At 34.6% G+C, this 8,390-nt stretch overlaps 1 pseudogene across 1 annotated transcript; it reads right to left on the bottom strand.

The window, feature by feature from the left end:
* Positions 1–1,519: 1,519 nt before the first annotated feature.
* LOC148628447 (uncharacterized) lies at positions 1,520–8,011 on the bottom strand (annotated as a pseudogene). Its single transcript, XR_015923510.1, has 4 exons — positions 7,901–8,011; positions 6,979–7,127; positions 6,393–6,552; positions 1,520–5,181 (listed from the first exon to the last, which is right to left on the bottom strand). The product of XR_015923510.1 is annotated as an uncharacterized LOC148628447 (transcript).
* Positions 8,012–8,390: the final 379 nt, after the last annotated feature.

Consider the following 8,390-nt stretch of genomic DNA (forward strand, 5'->3'; position numbering starts at 1 on the left):
ATATTTGTTTATTTATTTCTGTTTAATGGATTACTCTTGAAAGAACAGCAAAGTATCAGATTTCTACTACCTTCCAATTTCCAAATATGAATATCCAAAAATGGCACTTTAATTCACAATGCTGTTGACACAGCAAAAAAAAACTAAGTCCAAAGTGTTTTTTTTTTCCAATTTTAAAAAAGTGTAATTTTCTTTGTATCTAAGATACAAGTTTCCTGAATGGCTTAAATCAAAGTATGAAATGGCTTTATTTAAATGATTAAGACACAATGTATGAATTTCTTTACCTGTTTGACTTATGTGGGCCACAGAAGTGCCCAAAATGTGACATTTTTGCCTTCGCAAGAAAAATGACCAAAATTTTGAACTTTAAATTGTAATAACTTTTGAACCCCTTGACCGATTTTAAAAATTTTTGCACCAGTAAGTTACATTTGTTGGGCTCTTTCAAACTATTATAAACTTGTACATTTTCCATATACTTCATATTTTGACTGACCTCCCTATTTATGGTGGTGCTATATAATGTCACTTCATTTAAAATTATGTTAGCCTTCGTCAACGAATAAACGATTAATAAGACAGATATTGATTCTTCTGATAAGTTTTATTCAAAATCATGCGAAATAAAGACAAATTCATTTAGTGTTTCTTTGTAGGTCCCGTGGTGCTTATCGTGGTTTTTACATCACTTTGAAAAACTTGCTAAAAATGGCGTGGACTCCGTAAATATTAAAAAGGACTATTCCGTGTGTACATGTAATCTTGAATAAAAACAAAAACAAACAAAAAAAAGCAGCCCTACCCATTCTTTTTCATTTTTTCTTCATTTATGGTTACACGCTGCATGGTTGCTTTGAAGACCTTCAAATGAAATCTAAAAATAATAAAATAAAAGATACATCTCAGGGACTTGCTCCCACTATCAAATATGCAGCCCCACTAGTATATAACCAAGAAAAGGGTGATCCAGGATTTTGAGATTCAGCTTCGGTCCAAGCGATTTAAAATTATTCTAAGTAAGTCTGGGCTCGATATAAGTTTATGTATGTGCTTGGTGAAAATTGGTTTAAACGGCTCACTTCAAAACATAGCCATTCTATTTTGTAAATATACCTCTGACACGTTGACAGTTATAAGCCAGGAGCCGTATGCATGTAACTACGTCAGGTAAGGAAAACATTCGGAATCATATTTCATCGTAGGATCACAAGAAGAATCTCTCCGTCCGGATAAAATCTTAACTTCAGTTGCTATGTGAACATGGGCCCAGATTATAACCACACCACCAGGACATCAGATCCTTATAAATCCGCTATATCATTATACGAGTTGCTAGTAAAGCGCATATTTTATTAAGTTGTTATTTTCCCATATCATATAACATTTCCCATATCAGTTCTTTATATCATATGACCTTTCAAACAACATGTCGACATCTCTAGAACAACTATTAAAAATTTTGACCCGTCGGTGACCATGAAAATACAATACACACAAAACACGAAAAACAACAAAATGACTTTCTTAATTTTAATTACAATATCAAACATGATAATGCCAAGGTACACATGTAATGCAGAAGTGATATTATACAACATTGAAACATAACAAATCAAAAATCATTGACAAGCTACAGATATAAGAGGACTAAATTGCGCCTAGTGCTAACATCTTTGCCTCAATTCACAAAAGCCACTGTCATGCAAAGGCATTGGAAAGGTTAGACCTCTCCCCAAAAGATTCAGATACGTCTGTAAATTCCAGAATCGCCTACCCTTTTATCCGATAACATGGAACTTTAGGAACCTCTTCCTGCAATATCTGACATTCTATTATGCCGTTCGTAAAAAGCTGACCAACCCATATGATGCATAACCTCTTTCGTGGGACCTCCGAACAAAGCTAAAGTAATTGCACAAGCCCCCCCCCCCCCGAATCCCATCGGGCGTTTCACCATTATCCAAGCTAAGATCCCTTAAATATTTCTTCAAACGGTCATACATTGCACTAGACGTAACAGGATTTTCAGTTACTTCTTTCCGATTTTTACTTAGTGTACGGAACAGACACCCGAATCTCAAATCAATTCCTAACGCTTTTGCCCCTTCAAAATATATTTTCAATGCTTGTAAAGGACATAACAAAGCATCACTTGTTTTCAAAATAAAAAAAATTTCTATCTTTCCTTTCACAAGAGTTTTGCCAACTGTATGTGAAAAAAGGAAACCCTCTCCGTTAGGTAATAACTTTACTTCTTGAAAGAGACACAACCCTAAATCATTTGCCCTATCTCCAGAAAAAATATTGCACTTTAAAAAAGGCTTGATCTCTTAATAACACAAATTTATCCGGACTTTTCAGGATCACGTTTTTCAACAAATCATCAATGTAACAGCTGATTGATTAAAATTTGTCCAAAAATAACGGTTTAGATTGTTTAGACACGATATGGAATTTTGTCTGTTCTAATTCAATAGAATGCAAGTATCTCTGAACTTCCTGACTACACACAGGGTTTCTTACATTATTCAATTCCAAGAACTACCTCTACCATTAGTTTCAAAAATTGTCTGGAGCTGACCCATCAAAGATTGTACTGTACCAGACGCCAACCTTGTTGGATATTGGCAAGGATGAATACCAACTTTACCAAGATTTTCAAATGCTAATTCATGAAATTGAGGTTTACCTGTCAAATCTCTAAATACCAAAAAAAAAACGATTTACATCTGAAGGGGTTGCAGTTTTTAAACTCCTAATAGAACCTTCAGAAAGAAAAGCCTCAAACTGCTGTTCTAAAGCAGTTTTCTTTTTGTTATAATTAGTATTACCGACTAAATTATCCAAAAAGTTCAAACGTCTATCTACCACATAATCCATGACCGTATTTTTTCGAATCCATCAAGAACATGAGCTGGTTTCTCACCACATGAGTGACAGAAATGATATCCCATATCATTTGCATACCCACAGACCAAACACTGCTCTGTTGGCAGCCGAATACGCGGCATCGCAGCCTACAATAAAAACATACTAAAATTGAAGTATGGCAACAAGAAGACGCCAAGGTAAACCGGAAGAATCAAATTTAAAGCCTTTGTTCGAAGGGTAAAGAAGTGACCTGCATTCGCCTTTAAGAGCCAAATATGCCACTTTTTAACATGCTGCCAAAAGAAAGGCCGCCAAACAGGTTTTGGTTCTAAGTCCGGCACAATAAACGTGCAAGCCTTCAACCGACTCTGAGCACAAAACTACAGGACAGCAAAGATCAATTTGAAAGGTGGGAAAACAAGGATTTTTCTCCAATTCCAAATTCTGGGAGAAAACGTTAACACCACTCGATAATACTGTATGAAAGGGGGTAAAACGCTTCAAAGGGCTACCACTGCTGTCCAACATGTTATTTGAATTTAAAGACATCAACTCTGTAGAATGGGGGCCAAATTTTCTCGCCACTAAGTTTCATTTAACAGGTGCAACATGGCATCGGACAATTTTAACTTTCTAGACTCGTGATCAGACGGATTTTTAGCAGAACTTACATGAACAAGACACAGATCTATATTAACAGCCTTTGTTAAAACAAAGATCTCTTTTAAGATCTTGTTTAACGAGGGATTTCGAGCACCCCGATTAGACCAAGAATTCACCACTGCCAGGTTATCACAAAATGCATCCACTCTAACGTTTACAATCTTATCTTAAATGGAGACAAGGAAGTGAAGGAGAGCATTTGCCTCTTTAATAGCTGAGTCGTCTTCTGCTTTCCAATAATCTCCAAACTCTACTGAAGATTCTCCAGCGACCATGCAAGCACACCATTTGTACTAAGACAGGTCCGTAGCTAAAACTATCTGAAAATGCCTTTCTAACCTCCATGAGGCACATCCTTCCCATGTATCAAGAAAACGCCAATTTTCTAACTCTTCTCTCAAATCCTTATAAGTGTAAACTGGATAACTATTCATAGAAGCAATACTAATAGCCCTATTAGCTTCTCCAGAAAACAACCTAGCAGAGGGGATAGTCAAATAAAAGGAGATGCATTCACCCATGAAACGCTGTAGTCTTAATATCGCCTTTGTAACTTTTAAGATAGATTCCTTTAAACTCTAAACGATTTCTTCTTTTGCTCTGGCAAGATAAAAGTAGTCTTAAATCGAGTCACAAAACATCCGTAAGAACTTTAAATACCTAGTTGGCTCAAAAACAACACTTATCCAACTTCAAAAAGTATACCAATCTAATTGGTACTTGACATAGAATATATAAACTCTCTTCAGCTAATTCAATTGAACCTTCGTCACTTTTTACTCTACTACTTTTAAACTCGCACACTAAATGGTCATCTTTGTACAATAGAGAGGGTACGCCAAGTGACCGACAATAGCCTTTTGGGACTAGACCAGTAGTACGATAAATACAGGCACTCGCCTTTAATCCAAAAGGGAGAGAGTTCATAACCATATACCATCCAGAAAATTGAATTCCAAAGAATTTTCTAGAATTGGGATGCAAGAAAATGTGGTCATAACCTGACTTATCATCAAATGACGTCATAAATGCATTTTTGTTCAAGTAGCCTTGGGACCTTCTTAAGTGTGTCCAACGAGAACGGACAATCTTTAATCCACAAATTGACCAGGAATGGAGGATCACACTCCCCAACTCTACCCAGAACAGTAATAGTCCCATTAGCTATTCTTTCCATTAAAGTGTTAGAAATAAATTTTCCAAACTCTTTACAATTAGTAGCATTCTGGAAAAATACTGTAGGTGGTAAATCAGAGTCATAGGAATGACCTTTAAAGTTTCCTTTAAAATGCCTAAACATAGGGTGAACGTCAACTCCATTTTTAATCCAGTCCAAAACATGTTCAGGGCAGCCTATCAGTTCCCACTGTTATACATAATTAGTAAAATTTCCAGCAATGAAAAAAATAGGATCTAAAAATTAAGATCTTAAAGTCTAAAATTTCTGCCATCAACAACGTCTTCAGCATTAGGTAATCAATTTGAGGGCTGAGTGTCCTCTCCTTTTGAATTCACTAAATTAATGTCAAAAATTCTTCTTAACTAAACTCCTGATGGGTTAAAACCCGATTCAAATTCCCAATCCGGAATTTCTTGCTCAAACCTCGATTTCTTAGGAGAAAGTTCACAAAACAGTTTGCCTTTCTGAAAGTAAAAAAGAAAAAAAATATTAAAACAAAAAAAAAACTCACCCCCGTGAATAAAATAATTCAATGGAAATCAAAGCTCCTGGCAAGGGAAAAGTATCTACCACTTAATAATCTAGAACCCCTAAATTACTTTTCTTTTTTTTTTCATATTAGGGCAGTTGGCAATAAAAATGACCCTGTTTTTTACAGCCAAAACAAACGCCTGGGGTTCTTTTACCTTTTCCACCCCTGTGCATATACCAGAGCTTGCCGAAACTACACAGAGTTTTTGTATCGCGCTAGAACTATAACAAATAGGCTTTTGGAACAGGGTTATGTTGCTACAAGATTGTGTATGTCTGTTTTCCATGTCTGGTTTTTGTCCCTGGATTACATTCTTTTGATTACCGCTATAACCTTGGTTCCCTTGATTACTCTTTAAGGCCCTGGAGCACCTTGAGCACTGCAGCTCTATTATCTTTACATATGGCCAAAGTAGCCCAATAAAATGATTATAACAAAAAAAGCAATATCACTGGAACACAGACTGACACTATTCCCAAGAAATGCATTAGCGAAGTTCCTATACCATCGTCTAAGCAGAATTTTATTTCAATTTGTCACCTCCGGGCTTCCGATGTCACGAGGCAGTAATTGTTATAAAAATACACGATACAATGAGTGATACATCGGGATGGTTTCGGGGGTTATGCTACTCTTTCATAAAACATTTGACAAAAAATGAGTGTTAAATGATAGCATGGAACAATTTATATACGTTAATTGACCGGATCCACTGCCCCATTTTTGTAAATATTTGGATCCGTCAGGGCCTGCTTGAAATATCAGAAGACAGCTTCAGCATTCTGACTATTTATAGCCATGCAGGGTTTTCATTTCTATCTATATTATGCGGATAAAAATGAATAGACTACTTGAATATATCGACAGGCACTGATAAGAGATTAGAGGTCAAATATTTTGATCGTTGTTACAATCCTAATTAATCAAGTTGTTTATTGGGTTTGTTTATTGGCGTAAATAACATATCAGAAATACTTATAAAGTCGACCTAACTATCTGCATTTGAACCTAAATGGAGTATGCCAAAGGGACTATTTTCGGTAATGCAAGATATTTGCAGATGCTATCAGGCTTTACAAATCTAAAGGCTCTGGCGACTGCTATATCAATTCTGATCTTCGATCTAAATTGACAAAAATATACCTTGAGCAACAGCCGTGTCTGACAGACTCTGGGCGTTTCCGCTTAACTTCTGCCCTTTGGGTCCAATCGAGTTGACTAAAATGATTGAATCATGAGCTAGAAACCTTAAGATTCTCTAACGAATCTTCTTTTCCTGTAACAACATCCTTTACGGATTCACCTGTATCAAAATTCGAAAATAAAAATTATTTATTAACTTCTATCTGGAATAAACACCATCTACCACTTTACAATGCACTCTCACATATACTTAACACCTAGTTCTATTACATAAAACCACGCATTTTATGTTTATATTTCATGTTTTCATCGGATATTTTCATTTTTTTGGGGTTTATAGTCAAAGTTTGACTATATGAAGAAATATGTTAACTGTCAACTTTTAGTATTAATTGTCAAACTCATATAATCATATCACATGTATTGTATCTGTATGTTTGTTTGTTTGTATATGCTTTCGATTATTGTTATCCCTCAATAAATTGATTATTTAAAGACAATAAAAACATGACAAATAAACTAACAATTAATCATTAAAACATGCAAGAAAATATGTCAAATATGTCACAATAAATCAGTGTCTTACCCACATTTTATACCAGAAGTAAATCTATGTTCACAGCAAATGTTTCGAGTAAATCATACCAAGTCAGTGTACTAATATTATTGTGACTTTATTTTCTGTGAATTATTTTCCTGTGACTTTTTTTTCGTTTACCGTTTTCGTCATAATTTCTGAAACAAAAATGTCAGACATTAAACATGTGCACTTCAAAGGAGCGGGTCTGACCCCGCGAATTTCAAAGTTCGCAAATACACCTGTGCAACTTTATTAATTGCAATCCAAACCTCCGGAGAGGGTAAAAAACTACAATAAACAAAATACACAATTTTACAATCATGAATATGCATATATAAACAATCAAAATAATCAAATCATACAATAATTCAAAATTATGAAACATATTTTATATACAGTGTGTAAAAATGCAAAGGTTTTGAAGTTTATAATAAACCGGCTTTCCATACTTTTTAAATTCTAAAAACAACTTCTGAAGTTTCATGAAATTTGTTCTGATTAAATTAAATGCAATAGATCAACCTATTCGTTCATAAAACATTATATCGAAAAAAACATATGACATTATTATTATCATCGTACAATAACAAAATGATCGAGGATGTAATATTAATGCAAATTCAATGTAAAAATAGATTCGGTTAAATACACAAAATAACTGTGAACTGTTGACCACAAACGTTTATATTCATTCAAAGACTATTTGTACACTTCACACATTAAATTAAAATAGCAAGTTTCATGAATGATTTAGCGTAAATCAAAATAAAAAACATTGACAAAAATTGCGATAAGGTTAATATCTAGGACGTTCTCCCTGACGCTCAATATACATCTATGTACACAAACTTCGGCAAAACAAACGTATCAATTGATGCACTAGGATGTTTATCTATCATAAGAAATCAATAAAAAGTTAATAACTTACTCCGTGCGGGGTCAACACCTATTTGTTTGAAAATATATTTGACATGTTTACGAGTCTCACCGGACATGAAATCAATAACAAAAATCGGAAACGGTTACAAGAATGAAAATTTTCCGGGACACTACAACACCTAAAAAGAACACTGACGGGCATAAATTAATTTACCTGCATTTCTAAAACATGTCAAACATGCCCACAAATAACCTACAAACCTACGTAAACGTCTTATAATTAAAAAAAAAAACAAAACAAAAGAACGGAACCAAGTGCAATCGACACAAATAAAAAATACTTCGACCAGCCAGGGATTTTAAGCGACCTGCTTCAACATACTTATGGATGATCAAAATCCCTCTCTAAAACACGCACAATGAAAACTGAGTATTTCAATCACCGAAAATATGCCACATTTATAACTAATAAAAAAATTTAACAACAGGCCGTCTCAATCCGTTTAAACAAATTTAAATTCGATGGAAATGCTCAATCT

This window comes from Perna viridis, chromosome 1, assembly GCF_037379345.1.
Source record: "Perna viridis isolate PV_CMFRI_1.1 ecotype Kerala chromosome 1, ASM3737934v1, whole genome shotgun sequence".
Lineage (NCBI taxonomy): Eukaryota > Metazoa > Mollusca > Bivalvia > Mytilida > Mytilidae > Perna > Perna viridis.